Raw genomic sequence first — 14,203 nt, forward strand, 5'->3', positions numbered from 1 at the left:
ATCAGGGACAGTCAGCACAGTTTTGTGAAGGGTGGGTCGTGCCTAATGAATCTTATTGAGTTTTTTGACAAAGTAACCAAACAGGTAGATGAGAGTAAACCGGTTGATGTGGTGTAAATGGATTTCCGCAAGGCATTCGATAAGGTTCCCCACAGTAGGCTGTTATACAAAATGCGGAGGAATGGGATTGTGGGATACATAGCAGTTTGGATCAGTAATTGGCTTGCTGAAAGAAAACAGAGGGTTGTAGTTGATGGAACATGTTCATCTCAGTGTCCTGTTACTAGCAGCGTACCGCAAGGGTCGATGTTGGGTCCACTGCTGTTCGTCATTTTTATAAATGACCTGGTTGAGGGCTTAGAAGGGTGGGTTAGTAAATTTGCGGACGACACTAAGGTCGGTGGAGTTGTGGATAATGACGAAGGATGTAGTAGGTTGCAGAGAGACATAGATAGGATGCAGAGCTGGGCTGAGAGGTGGCAAATGGAGTTTAATGTGGACAAGTGTGAGGTGATACGCTTTGGCCGGAGTAATTGGAATGCAAAGTACTGGGCTAATGGTAAGACTCTTGGGAATGCAGATGAGCAGAGAGATCTCGATGTCCATGTACACAGATCCCTGAAAGTTGCCACCCAGATTGACAGGGTTGTTAAGAAGGCATAGTGTTTTGGCCTTTATTAATAGAGGGATTGAGTTCTGGAACCAGGAGGTTATGCTGCAGCTGTACAAAGCTCTGGTATGGCCACATTTGGAGTATTGTGTACAGTTCTGGTCACCGCATTATAAGAAGGATGTGGAAGTTTGGAAAGGGTGCAGAGGAGATTTACTAGGATGTTGCCTGGTATGAAAGGAATGTCTTACGAGGAAAGGGTGAGGGCCTTGAGGCTGTTCTTGTTAGAGAGAAGAAGGTTGAGAGGTGACTTAATAGAGACGTACAAGATAATCAGAGGGTTAGATAGGGTGGACGGGAAAGCCTTTTTCCAAGTACGGGGACAGCAACTACGAGGGGACACAACTTTAAAGTGAGGGGAGATAGGTATAAGACAGATGTCAGAGGTAGTTTCTTTACTCAGAGAGTAGTAAGGGTATGGAATGCTTTGCCTGCATCGGTAGTAGATTCACCAAGTTTAAGTGCATTTAAGTCGTTATTGGACAGGCAAATGGATGTACATGGAATAGTGTAGGTGGGATAGGCTTCAGATTAGTACGACAGGGCGGCGAAACATCGAGGGCCGAAGGGCCTGTACTGTGCTGTAATGTTCCATGTTCTATGTTCCACACTGTAGAGATTCTATGATCTATGATCTCAGGTTTACGCTGGGTTTTTATCAGACTTGGTTGGACCATGGCCTGACCCAATGCTGGGTCAGACATCTTTTACACATCTTAAGATCTAGTTTCTCCCAGTTTTGCATACTTTAACTCTTGTTGCTGAGTGTCATCAATGAGCTATAATACAAATAAAAGCAATTGGAATAGTGAGCAACAAATATCTGTCCAGTTAATAATGATTCATTCTAGCTGCTGGATACTTAAAGAGGGTCCTAATCTGTAAAAACTAAAGCCAAGTTAATTTGTTTTAATTGATTCCATATGGATCAGAGTTTTAGTTGCACTCAGGCCTCTATCTTAAAATGAAGGCATTTCCTTTCTCAAAGGCAATACTCTATTTATAGCACAGTACGTCCATGTAATAACTGTCAGAAATGGAATGTTCAAATGAAACATTCAACATTCACCACATTTTAAATCCTTACAATACAGCTGTATTAATATACATCTAAGAATGTGAAGAGCAAATATAAAAATTTTACCCATCAAGTCCACCTCACTTGCTGAAAATTTGTACACCAGGCTTAACTGCTTCCCCTAGAATGAAGTCACATGATCCCAGGTTATAGTCCAACAAGTTTATTTGAAATCACAAGCTTTTGGAGCGCTACTTTTTCATCAGGTAAAGTGACTTCATCTGGCGAAGGAGCAGTGCTCTGACAGGTGTGATTTCAAATAAACCTGTTGGACTATAATCTGGGATCATTGGACTTCTGAGTTCGTCCACCTCAGTCCGACACCAGCACCTCCACATCATGACTCCCTTAGAATACACAATGTTCCCATTGCTTTGATTGCTGTCACTGAGGAAGGTTCCACAGGCAACTATTTTGTATGGAATAAGATATGACTGGTTTAAACTGAACAGAATGGACTGTGCAAAAGCAAGCAATGGTGTTGTGGAATGATGGTGTTGTTGATTATGTCAAACACTGCAGAGAAATTGAGAAGGACGAGGAGCTACAGATAGTGGCACTTGGGCTTTAAGTTAGTTCATCTCAGTGCTGAAATCGACGTAGATCTAATTGGACAACTTCAACCATAATGTTGAGGAAAAGGTAGACACGGATTGTGGAGTTACATCTTGCTGAAGGATTTTAGAGAAAAAAATAAAGCTTGGAATTGGGAAAGTAGTTTGGATGAAAAGAAGAATCAATGGTTGATGTGGTGGCAGGGAGAGGGGAGGGAGTGTTATGGCAGTTTCTAAATGTGACAAGGCAACATCTGTGGAGTTAGAATCATTCACAATATCAAGCAGGAAGGGGGCTGAGAAGGAAAATTGGATGGTCAATGGTTTGATGAGGTTGAGAGAGCAGAAGGATTATCTTCTGCTTAGTTTCATTGAATCATAGAATCCCTACTGTGTGGAAGCAGGCCATATAGTCCATGGAGTCCACACCAGCCCTCCAAAATCATCCCACCCAGACCCACCCCTACTCTATCACTGTAACCCTGCAATGCCCCTGGCTAATCCAGCCAGCCTGCATATCCTGGACGCTATGGGCAATTTAGAGTGGCCAATTCACCTAACCTGCACATTTTGAACTATGGGAGGAAACCGGAGGACCTGGAGGAAACTGGAGGACCTGGAGGAAACCCACACAGACACAGGGAGAATGTGCAAACTCCACACAGACAGTCCCCCAATGGACACAGACAGTCGCCCAAGGGACTCATTTGAGTTGAGAGCAGGAATAAGAGGAGAATGAAAAGAAATGAAATGGAGAGGGTAATTTATGCAGAGAAATGATCATCTCCAACTACTGGCCCTTAACCTTAGAATATTGGGGGAAGCCAGAAAAGGAGAGAATGGTGCAACCAGCTATTCACATATATAATATATATATAAAACAGCAGGGGTACACTTTACATTGAGCAACATCAGTTGATTTAATTGTTTATGATTGTGGGATTCTGCATGAATGTTAAGTGTTACAAACTTACAGAAACAAAGCTTTACACATTTTTTGCTATTTTACATTTGGGTCTAATTTTCAACAAATAACGGATCTGAAGTCTGCGCTTCTTTAAAATATGCCATATAATCCCTTTTTCCAAACTGTTTTCTTCACACTTTCAAATTCCTGAAATATTTTGTAGTAAAGATATTTGGTTTCAAATGACCCTGCTTAGCCTGTTACTATATTTAGGCTAATTTGAATTCAATTTTGAGTGCAGGCCAACTTATAATACTACATGGCACAGAACTATTTCCTCTGGACCATGTAGTGGTGTCTCTAAGAAATACATACAAAGTGATCCCTGTAAATAGTTGCTAAATTTTCTGTACCGGGTTGCTGTGGGCTTTTCACAACAAATTGAGTTCTGTTCTGAGTTTATCTTGGCAAACAGTAGATGTGTTTACATACCACTATTTTTAACTTTAATCCTGAATATGCTTCACTGAGTCTGCATTGTGTCCTGAGGTGTACCATAGGGAAACCTGCAACCAATCACGACATAAGGCTCCTTTTATCTACCAGAAGAGCAGACTCAGACAACTAAATGTTATTACCACATTATACTCCAGAGAAAGAGGATATGACTGACCTTTTCTTTCTCACTCACTTCCAGTTATCAACCAGTTAGAAGTTTGATACTGCGGTGTGACAACAGTTTTCACTCGTACACATGTCTGTGACACAAAGACAGTTAATACAGGGATTTTCATCATGCTTTCCACTTGAAATTGGGTGCCTCTGAATTGGCTTAAAGAAGAAAATGGATGAAGAGATTTAGTTCCATTTCCCTTGCTTTGCAAGCTCCAGCTGAAACTCTCCCATGCCTGACAACAGCAGCTGGCACTATTCAAAGAAATACCTACTGTTGTACGAAACTTTTACTCAGTCGCTGGTGTTAGCTGGACAGCTGGTTAGTGATGCCAACAGCGTGCATTCGATTCCCACAACATAGAAAAGTACAGCACAGAACAGGCCCTTTGGCCCACGATGTTGTGCTGAGATTTAATCCTAATGTAAAATATAATAACTTAACCTATGCACCCCTCAACTCACTGCTATCCATGTGCATGTCCAGCAGTCGCTTAAATGTCTCTAATGACTCTGCTTCCACCACCACCACTGGCAATGTATTCCATGCATTCACAACTCTCTGCGTAAAGAACCCACCTCTGACGTCTCCTTTACACCTTCCTCCTAATATCTTCAAACTATGACTTCCCATACTAGTTAATCCTACCCTGGGTAAAGTTCTCTGGCTATTGACTCTATCTATTCCTCTCATTATTTTGTACACCTCGATCAGCTCTCCTCTCTTCCTCCTTCTCTCCAGAGAGAAAAGTCCAAGCTTATTCAACCTTTCTTCATAAGGCAAACCCTCCAGTCCAGGCAACATCCTGGTAAACCTTCTTTGCACCCTCTCCAGAGCCTCTGTATCTTTCCTATAGTAGGGTGACCAGAACTAGACACAATATTCCAAGTGTGGTCTCACCAGGGACTTGTAGAGTTGTAGCAAAACCTCGCAGCTCTTAAACTCGATCCCCCTGTTAATGAAAGCCAAAACACCATTTGCGTTCATAACAACCATATCCACTTGGATGGTAACTTTGAGAGATCTATGTACTTGCACACCCAAATCCCTCTGTTCCTCCACACTGCCAAGAATCCTGTCTTTAATCCAATATTCAGCATTTGAGTTCAACCTTCCAAAGTGCATCACTTCGCATTTATCCAGGTTGAACTCCAACAGCTGAGGTTACCTTCAGCAATTCTTCTCAACCTATCCTCAAGTCATGGTGAAGCTCAGATTAAACCACCACCAGTCATCTCTCTTTTTAAAGGGAGCTCTCTAAACCTATGCCCTCTAGTAGTGGAGCCCCCCACCCCAGGGAAAAAAACTGTCGATTTAACCTGTCCAGGCCTCTCATGATTTTATAAACCACTATAAGGTCACCACTCAGCCTCCGACATTCCAGGGAAAACAGCCCTAGCCTATTCAACCTCTTCCGATAGCTCAAATCGTCCAAACCTGGCAACATCCTTGTAAGTCTTTTCTGAACCCTTTCAAGTTTCACAACATCTTTCTGATAGGAAGGAGACGAGAATTGCGCGCAATATTCCAGCAGTGGCCTAACCAAAGTCCAGTAGAGTTGCAACATGACCTCCCAACGCTTGTACTCAATACTCTGACCAATAAAGGAAAGCATACCAAATGCCTTCTTCACTATCCTATCTACGTGCGACTCCACTTTCAAGGAGCTATGAACCTACACTCCAAGGTCTCTTTGTTCAGCAACGCTCCCCAGGACCTTACCATTAAGTGTATAAGTCCTGCTAAGATTTGCTTTCCCAAAATGCAGCACCTCGCATTTATCCGAATTAAACTCCATCTGCCACCTCTCAGCCCATTGGCCCATCTGGTTCAAGATCCTGTTGTAATCTGAGGTAACCTTCTTCGTTGTCCACTACACCTCCAATTCTGGTGTCATCTGCAAACTTACTAACTATACCTCTTATGCTCGCATCCAAATCATTTATGTAAATGACAAAAGGTAGAGGACCCAGCACCGATCCTTGTGGCACTCCACTGGTCACAGGCCTCCAGTCTGAAAAACAACCTCCACCACCACCCTCTGTCTTCTACCTTTGAGCCAGTTCTGTATCCAAATGGCTAGTTCTCCCTGTATTCCATGAAATCTAACCTTGCTAATCAGTCTCCCATAGGGAACCTTGTCGAATGCCTTACTGAAGTCCATCTACTGCTCTGCCCTCATCAATCCTCTTTGTTACTTCCTCAAAAAAACTCAATTAAGTTTGTGAGACATGATTTCCCACTCACAAAGCCATGTTGACTATCCCTAATCAGTCCTCGCCTTTCCAAATACATGTACACCCTATCCCTCAGGACTCCCTTGAACAACTTGCATCAGGCTCACTGGTCTATATTTCCCTGGCTTGACCTTACCTCCTTTGCTAAACAGTGGCACCACATTAGCCCACCTCCAGTCTAATTCGTGTTTTAATATAACAAACTATTTCCAGGTGTTTTACAGGATTACTATCATAGAAAATTTGACACTGAGACTTGACTAAATTGGTTTCAAGAAGCATCTTAAATGAGGACTAGGAAGCAGATAAGCTGAGATTCAAAATCATGATCGCAATCCGGCATAAGTATGAACACATGAATTAGAATTCCAGAGCATAGGACTTTGACAGCTGGAAACATGGCCAGCAATGGAGGAGCAATTACCATCAAGATGTGGAAGAGTCTAAACCGCAGAGAACTTCCCTCTATTACAAGGTCAGAATTGGTGATGCTCACTGGTGATTGCCTAAAGGTCAGCACCATTAGCAACTCCTCAAGATACTGAAGCAGTCCATATCCATATTCAGTATGGCAAAGACAGAATAAGGGAGATATTAAAACATCCTTTACTGAGGTAAAATTGAACGGATGTGAATGTATGTCAGTATTGTAAATAAGAATGGTGCGCTAAAGGTGCAAAATATCTTGTGGAATTATGGTAAACAGTGAGACGAGGAATAAATATTCCTGGATACAGTTTTCACGAAAGATAGGAAAGAAAGAAAAGGAAGAGAAGAGGTAGTGTCAGTTAACAAGAGCCTTGCAGCCCTGCAGTAAAATAATATACCAGAGGATTCAAGTACAGAACCGATTTGTGTAGAACTAAGACACAAAGAATAACTAATTATATTGCTCACTGTAAGGTCACTAATTAATGGGAAGGATGTAAAGTATTGAATCTGCAAGAACGGTGCAAACATTCTTGAGCAGATATAACAGGGAGTTTCTATTTATTGATTATCAATAATGGCAAAGATGGGCAAGTCTTCCTTGTCTGTGTTCAAGAGAACTTTCCACAGCAGCATCTGTCTAATCCTACAAGAAGGTGGCACTGCCAGATCTCGTACCTGAGCATGAAATGTGCCAAATAGATCAAGAATCACTGGGGGTTACATTTAGGGATAATGATCATTGTACCATAAGGATGATAGTGGAAAAGAATAAAGAACAATCTACAGTAAGAATAAATAACTGGGGTATAGCCACCTACAATGGGGCAAAACTGGAGCTGGAATGGATAGAATTAAACCAAACATTTACCAAATGTGTAGACTATCTTCAAGGAGTTTGGGGACAGTCAAGATATATTCCTATAAAATAAAAAAATAAGGTAAACAAACTTTGAGCTCCTTCCAACTAGGCAGCATGTTGGTTCAGTGGTTAGCACTGCTGCCCCACTAGGCCAGGAACCTGGGTTCAGTTCCACCCTTGAATGACCAGCTGAGCAGAGTTTGTACGTTCTCTCTGCATCTGCGTAAGAACATAAGACATAGGAGCAGAAATTAGGCCATTTAACCCATCGAGTCTGCTGTGCCATTCAATCATGGCTGATAAGTTTCTCAACCCCATTTTCCTGCTTTCTCCCTGTAACCTTTAATACTCAAGAACCTATCTATCTCAGACTTAAATATACCCAATGAGCTGGCCTTCACAGCCTTCTGTGACAATGAATTTCATAGATTCACCACTTTCTGGCTGAAGAGGTTTCTTCTTATCTCGATTCTAAAGGATCTTCCCTTTACTCTTATGCTGTGCCTCGAGTCCAAGTCTCTCCAACTGATGGAAACATCTTCCCAATATTTATTCTGTCCAGGCCATTCAGTGGTCTGTCTGTTTCAATTAGATCCTCAGTCATCCTTCTAAACTTCATTGAGTATAGACCCAGAGTCCTCAAACGTTCCTCACATGTTGCTTTTCATTCCTGGGACCATTCTGGTGAACCACCTCTGAACACACTCCAAGGCCAGTACATCCTTTTGAAGATATGGGGCCCAAAACTGCCTGCAGTGCTCCAAATATGGTCTGACCAGAGCATTATAGAGCTTCAGACGTACATCCTGCTTTTATATTCATGTCCTCTCAAAATAAATGCCATCATTGCATTTGCCTTCCCAACTGCTGACTCAACCTGCAAGCTTACCTTGAAAGAAGCCTGGACTAGAACTCTCAAGTCTCTTTGTACTTCAGCCTTCTCAATTTTCTTCCCATTTAGAAAATATTCCATGCCTCTATTCTTCCTACCAAAGTGCATGACCTCACATTTTCCAATGTTGTAATCTATCTGTTAATTATTTGCCTACTCTCCTAACCTGTCCAAATCCTTCTGCAACCTCCCCACCTCCTCAATACTACCTGTCCCTCTATCTATTTTGTATCATTTGCAAACTTAGCCAGAATGCCCCCAGTTCCTTCATCTAGATCGTTAATGTATAAGTGAAAAGTTGTGGTTCCAACACGGAGACTTGCAGAACACCACTTGTCACCGGCTACCATCCTGAGAAGGACCCTTTTATCCCCACCCTCTACTTTCTGCCCAAACAGCCAACTACTATCCATGCTAGCACCTTGCCACTGAGACCACGTGCTCTTATATTACTCAGTAGCCTCCTGTGCGGAACCTTGTCAAGGCCTTCTTGAAGTCCAGGTAGATAACATCTATTGGCTCTCCTTGGTCTAACCTGATCGTTACTTCTTCAAAGAATTCTAGAAGATTTGTCAGGCATGACCTCTCCTTAATGAAAGCATGCTGACTTTGCCCTATCCTACCATACACTTCCAAGTATTTAGAAATCTCATCCTTTACAATGGATTCCAGGATCTTACCCATAGGTTTGCTCTGGTTTCCTCTGAATAGTCCAGTTGTCTTCCACAGTCCAAAGACATGCAGGTTAGATGGATTTGGCCATGCTAAATTGCCCATGGCACCCAGAGATGTGTAGGGTAAGTAAATTAGCCATGGGAAATGTAGAGTTACGGAAATAGGGCCAATTCTGTCACATAACATTGTTATATCACATATGGATGATACTGACTGCACTCAAAGAAGTATTAGCTTTCTCAGAACCTCTCAGACCCATATACAGCAGATTCCATTCCTCAATTTCCTCCTTTCATCTCTTTAGCTCTAATTTAATTAGTTTAGCACTTTTAAACTTTAACTCTAAAACTTAACCACATCCCTTTAGATTGACCCTTTGATGCCTGGAGTTCAGATTCCATTATGTCAGTCACTGACATACATGCTGACTGTGAATTGGATGGAATAGAGGGTGACAGGGTTAAAAAGCCAGGCCCCCCTACAAAATGAAACAGTCAATTTCCAGACCATTTGGAGTGTGGGTATGCAATGGTCCCAGTGCATAGTGCCTCTGATAGCAAACAGGATCTGAAAGTCTGAGGTCATTCATATTAATATTTATTTTTAATCTTCCAGAATTAATAATTTTGCTTTTTTGCCTCGCTTGTACATGTGGATCACAACACAAGCCATTTTACATAAATCAAGGCATACACAATGAGACGTAATTATTAGGTTAACAATTTGTAAAATTTGGTGAAGTATCTCCAGAGAAATTCAGGGCTCAACAAACCCTGACACATCAGAATGATCTTTACCAGCAATGATGCTTCATTCAGCTTGAAGTGTAATCAGTAAAACAAATGACTGTCTTTTAAAAAGGTCAGACTAGTAGATTACGAGCATGCAATCAGGATAACTTTCCTCAACTGGCGTGCAAGACACAATTGCCTACATTTCCCGGTACAGTTGCTGTTCATTCCTGAATGTCCAGAAAGTAGTGCAAAATCTAGCATTAACCTGAATAATGTGTTCTGTTATTCACATCACGCAATCACAATAAGAAGATAGACCTACAGTAATCAGGACAAATCAGACGTATGACGACTCATTGACAATACTAAAAGGATAGGAGAAAGTGAGGACTGCAGATGCTGGAGAGTCAGAATCGAAAAGTATCGTGCTGGAAAAGCACTGCAGGACAAGCAGCGTCCAAGAAGCAGGAGAGTCGAAGTCTTGGAACATAAGCCCTTCATCAGGAATGTGGAGGGGAAGGGGGATCAGAGATAAATATGGGGGTTGGGGGTAGTGCTGGGGAAAGATAGGTGGGAAGGCTGGATGCAGGTGGGAGGTAATTGTGATAGGTTGGTGGGAAGGCTAGAGTGGATAGATGGGAAGAAAGATGGACAGGTCAAGAGGGTTGGATTTGGGATGAGGTGGGGGGAGGAGTCATTTGGAAACTCGTGAGGTCAATGTTGATGCCATATGCTTGAAGGGTCCCAAGGCGGAAGATACTAAAAGGATGTTATTGAAAGTATAGCACAGCTAAATACCAGTGAATTAATAAATCAATATAGCACCTACAAAGAATTGAATCAATAAATTAATAGATTAACTGGTTAAAATTGTATTGTAACATTTGTGAATAATAAAAGCTGGATCAGAGAATTGTTACAGCACAGAAATATCGCATCTGATTCAGCATGTGCCTTGAGCCTGTTGTCCCTATCAATGATTTCCACTGGAGTTCCTCAAAGAAGCGTCCTAGGCCCAACCACCTTCACTTGCTTTGTCAATGACCTTCTCTTCATTGTAAGGATATGTACTGATAACTCAACAATATTCAGCACCATTTGTGAATCCCCAGCCCTCCATCAAGATTATAAGATATAGAAGCAGCAATAGGCTATTCAGCCTGCTTCTTAAACATTCTTCTTCTCAAGGTCTCTGTCTGAAGGCAGGTCTGACCCACAGCATCACAGGTGAGGAAAATAGGCAGATCCCAAAGCAAGCCCAATAGGAACAGAAGTTGAACCCTGTGTTTCTGGCGAATTGATCCACACTGGCCAGCAAGCCAACTGAGCAATTAGCCCATCCAATGAGGTGACGTCCCTGTGGAAATATACATTTTTTTAAAATACATGTATTATTAATTGATAGTGCTGACAGAGGCTCCAATTTCTTTCTATTACATGAATGCACAGGAATCTTTCCCAATTTTCCCACTCCCCATTGGAAGGTTGGAAGAATTCACGATTTGATTCTTATGGTTGCATTATGAACACACTAGTAAAATTAATAGATGGAAATAACATACTGTGTGCTCATTCTAATAAGTAAGAAGGTGAAAAAAATAATTGATTTAAATCGTGAGTTTCCTGTCCAAAGCAAAGATTTTAACAGACTACATAATTCTTAACCAGCAAATCAACAGTTAATGCACTTTTCTATTATTCCACTGTTATGTTTTCAAAAAATGAGTTTTGAACTGATTGATTTGTAAAAGACAAATAATATACAAATAAACTTTTGCCAGAATTCCTTGCAGACTTCACCAAAAAGGAAAGCTAATTGTGAAGATAAACATGACATCTTATTTTGCTACAACTGCCAGAGGTCAAAAGTTAAAAATTTTGTAGAGTTGATTTGTGCTTTGGAATCATGTCCACTGGGTAATGGTCAACCTGAAGGAAGAAAATAGGAATTGCATCAGTTAGTCACAGCAATGGAATGCTACTTGTACCAGTCTGACCAGAAGAAAGAACCCAAATGGCAATATTTCATCAACAGAGAATGCAAATTTAGAAAAATGCTAATGATTCATGTAAATATGTAATGGTGAACAGACCTTCATAATTTTAAAACATCATTTTAAAGTAATGTGCTGTCAAAACTAGGCACATTTTGTTATAGGACAATTATGAATCCTTCTTGCCTAGAAAATACTCTGAGCCAAAAGCCTTCATTCTGTGTTATAATGATTCTATGGACTAGATGTTACCAGACTTTCAGGAATGGTCTTAGTGAAAAAAACTGGCAAAAAGGCAGAGAAAGGCAGTCATTCTCCTGCTCCTATGCTACCTTGTCATAGTTGAGGGGACAGCCAGCTCACTTAGAACATCATTAAACCAGTTAAATGGCTCTAAAGCTACTTGCTCACGGTCTCTGAGCTGGAGCAGCAGCTGATGTCACTAGGGTAGGCGAGTGAGCTTCGGAGGTTTGTGGATAGCACATTCGTTGATGTGGTCACCTTACAGTTTAGGAGTATACAGCAAGAAAGGGAAATGAGGTGTCCACTGAGTGAATTTCACTGTGGGCACCACATTTGGGAAGGAGGTAATTGCACTGGAGGGGGTGCAAAGGAGATCCACCAGGATGTTGCCTGGTATGGCTAATTTCAGCTGTGAAGCGATGCTGAGTAAGCTCAGTTGTTTTCATTGGAGCAGAGCAGGTTGAGGGGGTACCTGATCAAGATGTATAAGATTGAGGAACATGGACAGGATGGATAGAAAACAGTCATTCCACTTAACTGAAGAGTCACAAATAAGAGGGCATTATGTTAAATTGAATGGTGGGAGGTTTTGAGGGAATTTGAGGAGAAACATTTTCACCAGAGGGTGGTGCTACCTGGAATGCACTGCCTGAGAGGATGGTTGAAGCAGGAACCCCACAACGATTGAAATATACTTTAAAGAGCACTTGAAGTGTTGTAATATTTATGTTTATGGGCTCAATGGAGGAAAGTGGGACTAGAATCGATAGTGGCCTATCTTTGGCAGTACAGACTCAATGGACTGAAGTGCCTCAGCTGTACCAAGTGATTGTGATTTTCCAACCAATAGCGAATTCTGAATACTGAGAAAAGTTAGCGAGTGTTGAGAAGATTTGTAGCTCGGGTTGAGGTTCTGGATGTAGGTTTGCTCGCTGAGCTGGAAGGTTCATTTCCAGATGTTTTGTTACTTTACTAGGTAACATCTTCAGTGGGCCTCATGCGAAGCAATGCTGAAAATTCCTGCTTTCTATTTATATGTTTGGGGTTTCTTTGGGTTGGTGATGTAATTTCCTATGGTGATGTTTCTTCCTGTGAAGTCACTTCCTGTTCCTTTTCTCAGGGGGTGGTAGATGGGGTCTAAATTGATGTGTTTGTTGATAGAGTTCTGGTTGGAATGCCATGCTTCTAGGAATCCTCGCGTGTGTCTTTGTTTAGCTTGTCCTAGGATGGATGTGTTGTCCCAGTTGAAGTGGTGTCCTTCCTCATCTGTATGTGAGAATACTATTGAGAGAGGGTCATGTCTTTTTGTGACTAGTTGATGTTCATGTATTCTGGTGGCCAGTTGTCTGCCTGTTTGTCCAATGTATAGTTTGTTACAGTCCTTGCATGGTATTTTATAAATGATGTTAGTTTTGCTCATTGTCTGTATAGGGTCTTTCAAGTTCAATAGCTGCTGTTTTAGTGTGTTGGTGGGTTTGTGGGCTACCATGATGCCAAGGGGTCTGAGTAGTCTGGCAGTCATTTCTGAGATGTCTGATGTAGGGGAGAGTGGCTAGGGTTACTGGACGTGTTTTGTTTGCTTGTTTGGGTTTGTTGCTGAGAAATTGGCGGACTGTGTTCACTGAGTACCCAACAAACACATCGATTTAGACCCCATCTACCACTCCCTGAGAAAAGGAACAGGAAGTAACTTCACCACAGGAAATAACATCACCACAGGAAATGACTTCACCAACCCAAAGAAACCCCAAACATATAAATAGAAAGCAGTAATTTTCAGCATTGCTTCGCCCGAGGCCCACTGAAGATGTTACCTAGTAAGGTAACGAAATGTCTGGAAATGAACCTCCAAGCTCAGTGAGCAAGCCTACATCCAAAACTGAGAAAAACTGCAAGCATGGCACCTAGCTTGGCTCAAGCATACAGGGCACACAGATGTCTGGAAGAGTAATATGGCATTTGATATTCGAGTGAATAGATAGGGTTTCCATGGCTGCTAATATAAATTCAGGATGATGTGTTGTTTCCCTAGTGTCACAGAATAACTGAAGAGGACCCAGTGGTAGGAGGTTGAACAATCAGTGGTTACAGTCCTCATTGACATGGGTAGAAATAACATAAATAGAAAGAGGGATATGGCCCTGCAATCAGAATTTGAGGTAAGTATAAAATCCGCAAGCAGGAACTGAAAAGTAGTAATCTCCCAGTTACCTCCAGGGCTACAAAATGAGTTTGGAAATGAGTTGAAGTATGGA

This window comes from Chiloscyllium plagiosum, unplaced genomic scaffold (assembly GCF_037043375.1).
Source record: "Chiloscyllium plagiosum isolate Xiang-an unplaced genomic scaffold, Cpla_swu_hap1 HiC_scaffold_1, whole genome shotgun sequence".
Taxonomy (NCBI): Eukaryota; Metazoa; Chordata; class Chondrichthyes; order Orectolobiformes; family Hemiscylliidae; genus Chiloscyllium; species Chiloscyllium plagiosum.